General features: G+C 42.8%; 1 non-coding gene across 1 annotated transcript; it reads left to right on the top strand.

Moving 5' to 3' along the window:
• Positions 1–1,892: 1,892 nt before the first annotated feature.
• Positions 1,893–1,967, top strand: trnan-guu (transfer RNA asparagine (anticodon GUU)). Its single transcript has one exon. It is a non-coding gene; the product is annotated as a tRNA-Asn (tRNA).
• Positions 1,968–4,045: the final 2,078 nt, after the last annotated feature.

Genomic DNA, 4,045 nt, shown 5'->3' with positions numbered 1-4,045 from the left:
GAAGAATGTTCCCGAAGTTGTGGAAGTCCAGAACCAGGGAACACAGTCTAAGGATAAGGGGCAAGCCGGACTGACATATGAGTAGAGACTGGATCAACTGGGTCTTTATACATTGAAATTTAGAAGGATGAGCGGCGATCTCATAAAACATTTAAAATTCTGATGGGACTGGTGAGTGCCAACTTTAGCTCAGCCGTTACTTCGTAAACCAACTTTGTGAAAAGTTTGAATTTGTCTTAATGTAGTCGCTGCCTGGTGTTTTTGTTGTCATTTTCAATCTCCTTCTTTCAAACTGAAACAAATGGTAACCCTATTTGTAAATTAGGAATGCGAGATTTTTAGAGAGCATATTTAAATGCTTCACAAAAATATTCTGATCACGACAGCTACAGGGTTCGATTCCCAGTTAGAGAAGTAACTTTGCGACCACCGTTTTTAATTAAAGTGAAGTAATTTAATTAAATTACACAGATGACCCAAAGCACTTCAGAGTGGTGTCAAAACAAATGAGTTGGTAATTAGAAAAATAGGAATGTCAGAAGTTGGATTTGAGTTTCTGGGATTGAGGATAAATAACCCTCTGTGCACTGGAACTGGGAAGGGTGAATAATGAATGAGTTGTTTCCGGGTTTGTAATGCGGCTTGTATTTGCTGGTATTAACCGATAGCATTATTTAGCAGAATGAAATAAATGCTAACATGATCACTGAGGGACAGTCGAAACTTAAACAACTTAATTTTAATAATTTGTGAAACTTGAATCATTGAGGAAGTTTTATTCCTTTTCTGATTTTGCACACTCTGTATTTTAGGAGACTGGTTTTAAATGTTCATTGCTCACCATGGAATCAGAGAAGTTAACAGCACGGAAGGAGGCCATTGTCACATGAACAATGAACATTTAAAACCAATTTTTGTTTCAGAAATAATGTTTCCACCCGGGCTTGAACCGGGATCCTTTGGTGTGTGAGGCGAATGTGATGACCGCTACACTACAGAAACTAGCACCTAATGCTATGCCCAGAGAGAAATGTACAGCAGCAATCTGCAATACTCAATCCCTCTCTCTGCAAAAAGTTCCTTTCACAACATCTCTCTGACCGGAAATGCATCAAAATAAAATATTCCTTTCAAGTGTGCAAATTATTTTCGTTTAACTTTTATTTTGCTTTCATGGTATAACATCGTTAAGGAATCGATAATCTGCTTTTGCACAATGAAAGAAATGCTAACTGAGGGAAAGTCAGTCGGTCAATAATTGGTTGTGTGCTCTGCATGTTGGTAATGTAGCCATGGTGATCCAAAGATCGGTGGGAAAGCAAGTTGTGAGGAGGACACAAACAATCTGCAAAGCGATATCGATAGGCTCAGTGACTGGGCAGTAATTTGTCAGGTGGAGTATAATGTGGGAAATATGAGGTTATCCACTGTGGTAGGGATAATAGTCAGACCATTCTGACTATTCAGTGCTGTGTGTGGCCACCTGCAGGTTGATGTTGAACTTTTGTGTCCTTTTATGTGAAATAAATGAGGGCAGCAGGCGTATCTCTGCCTGACACCGGGAAAATAGTGAGAGAGACCTTGGAGCAAGGGTCTGGTTATTGCCAAACAGCAAAGGAACTATTAATTCTGGAAAACAAATGTCTGAAAGAACAGTGACCCCGACCTGATTGGAACACAAAATCTACGGATTTACCGTCAGACACACTACCGTTGCGCCACGAGGCCTAAACAGTGCGGTGGAGATGTTCGTCGAAATGAAGTTTCTGCAATACAAGGGGCTTGGAAATCAGGAGAACCAGTTTCGAGGTTTGAATTTCGAGATAAACCCATGGTGCAGAGCCAATAGATCCCTGGCAACGATCAGTGACAGGAAGATGCAACTTACGCAGTCCTGACTAGCTCAGTCGGTAGAGTATGAGACTGTTAATCTCAGGGTTGTGAGTTCAAACCCCACGTTGGATGAATTATTTTCCTTAAACTTTTTTGGTGCTTTCACAGGAAAACATCATTAATAAACCCATAATCTTCTTTTGCACAATGAAAGAAATGCGAACTGAGGGAGAGTTGATCATTTAATCATTTATTCTATGCTCTGTATAATAACACAAAAACCAGGAGCAGGAGTCGGCCATTTGGCGCTTCGAGCCTGCCTTCTTATGCACTGAAACAAATTTTAACCGTGTTTTAAATGAGCAGTGCGAGATATTTCGAGGGCACATTGCAATGCTTCGCAAAACCATTCCATTCGCTGCAGCCACCCAGGATCGATTCCCGGTGTGAGATGTAACTTTGATATCACTGTTTGTAATTGAAATGCGTCATTTTATTCAGTTCGATGGATGTCCCAAAGCAATTCAGAGTGGTGTCCAAACAAATGAGTTTGTCATTAAAACACTGAATGTCAGGATTGGGATTTGAACCCACGCCTCCAGAGGAGACAGTGACCTGAACCAACGCCTTAGACCGCTCGGCCATCCTGACTGTTGGATGTTCAAGTTGCAAGTTATTACACTGGAAAGTTTCAAAACGGGCACTTGTTCAGTGTAGCTGGAAGGCCCAGTTACCGGGATATCCTCTCCCCCGGGGTTTTCCTGAGCCTGTGCTCGATGTACGGGGAGCTTTGGCACGGGTCCGAGGTAGCTTGCATGTGTAGGCTGCTTGCTGGCTTCAGGTGGTCTCTTACCAGTGTGATCAATTCTTCAAACGGCTTGCTTGCTGGTTTCTCGTGTGCCAGCAGGTCCTTCATTAAAGCGTATGTTTTCGAGCCGCAGCTGGTCAAGAGATGGGCTCTTCTCTTGTCTGCCTTATTGTCGCCGAACCAGTCTTTGGTTACAAAGCTTTACTGGAGCCTTTCTATAAAGTCCTCCCAATTATCTCCAGCATTGTATTTTTCATCTGAGCCGTTGGACGCCATTATGTGGATTCTGTAATCCCGTAACTCGTCGCCACTGAAAAGTCCTGACCCTGTAATACAGACTCACACGAGGCACATACTGAAGTCAAGTTCACTCTGGACCTGCACCTTTATTACACAGCTCTCGAATGCCACACTTGCCTGAGACCTATCCTTGTATACCTGTCTGGGAAAGGTATCCAGTGTCTCCTGCAAATGCACCCCTGGTGGTAAGGTAAGTTTGTGGTTACAGGTCATCTCTGGTTACAGTCATGTATGGCATGGTAAGGTACAGTTATGTACAGTAGTGTGAGATACATGACAGTATTGGTATTTATGGTGATTACAGGAATTATTAATCGTCTCACAGACCTCAATTATTTTTATGCGATGAATTGATCGAGGATTGAAAGCAGGTTAGTCCGGCGGGTCTTAACCGCTCGACCACCAGGGAACAGTTCCGATACATGTCGATATACATATATATATTTATATATGACCCTGAATATCAACGGCTACCTACCTAGACCTCGTGGTGCAACGGTAGTGTGTCTAACTTTGAGTGAGAGAAATTGTTCCACAGTGACACCCATCTCATCTTTTGTTCACTTTTAAACACTAGAAACTGAGACAGGGGAATGAATAGAGAAACGAAAGCACAGGGTTATAGACAAGAGGAAGAGAGAAGGGGAAAAATACTGTCCCCACCCAGAACAAATGCAGAAACCCCTCTGCTGCGATCGGAGGGACCACCCACAGCCTGGATACACTAACGTCCCAACAGCTCATTGACTGTCGGAGTGGGACTGTGCGGTGCTTCAGAGGACAACTCGAAAAAGCAAAGTCACTGATTCCGTCTCATGTGCTCCTCCAATCAAGAAGAGCAACACATTAAAAATGCTCCAATAATGGTTACACCTTATCTTCACATTTGCTGCACAGTTGGCTCGTTGGTCTAGGGTTATGATAATTTTTTCGGGGTTGATACGTGAAATTTGCGAGAGGTACCGGATTCAAATCCTGGACGAGCCCTCAATTTAACCAAGAATTTTGAAATTGCATCGAACTTTTGCAAAGAAGGTCTTGCATTTCTTCAACACTTTTCAGGAACTCATGACGCCCCAAAGCGCTTTATAGCCGTTGAGTTAT

This window comes from Pristiophorus japonicus, unplaced genomic scaffold, assembly GCF_044704955.1.
Source record: "Pristiophorus japonicus isolate sPriJap1 unplaced genomic scaffold, sPriJap1.hap1 HAP1_SCAFFOLD_113, whole genome shotgun sequence".
In the NCBI taxonomy this organism is placed as follows: domain Eukaryota; kingdom Metazoa; phylum Chordata; class Chondrichthyes; family Pristiophoridae; genus Pristiophorus; species Pristiophorus japonicus.
Note: the sequence above shows the minus strand (reverse complement) of the source record. Positions and strands in the feature narration are given on the sequence as shown.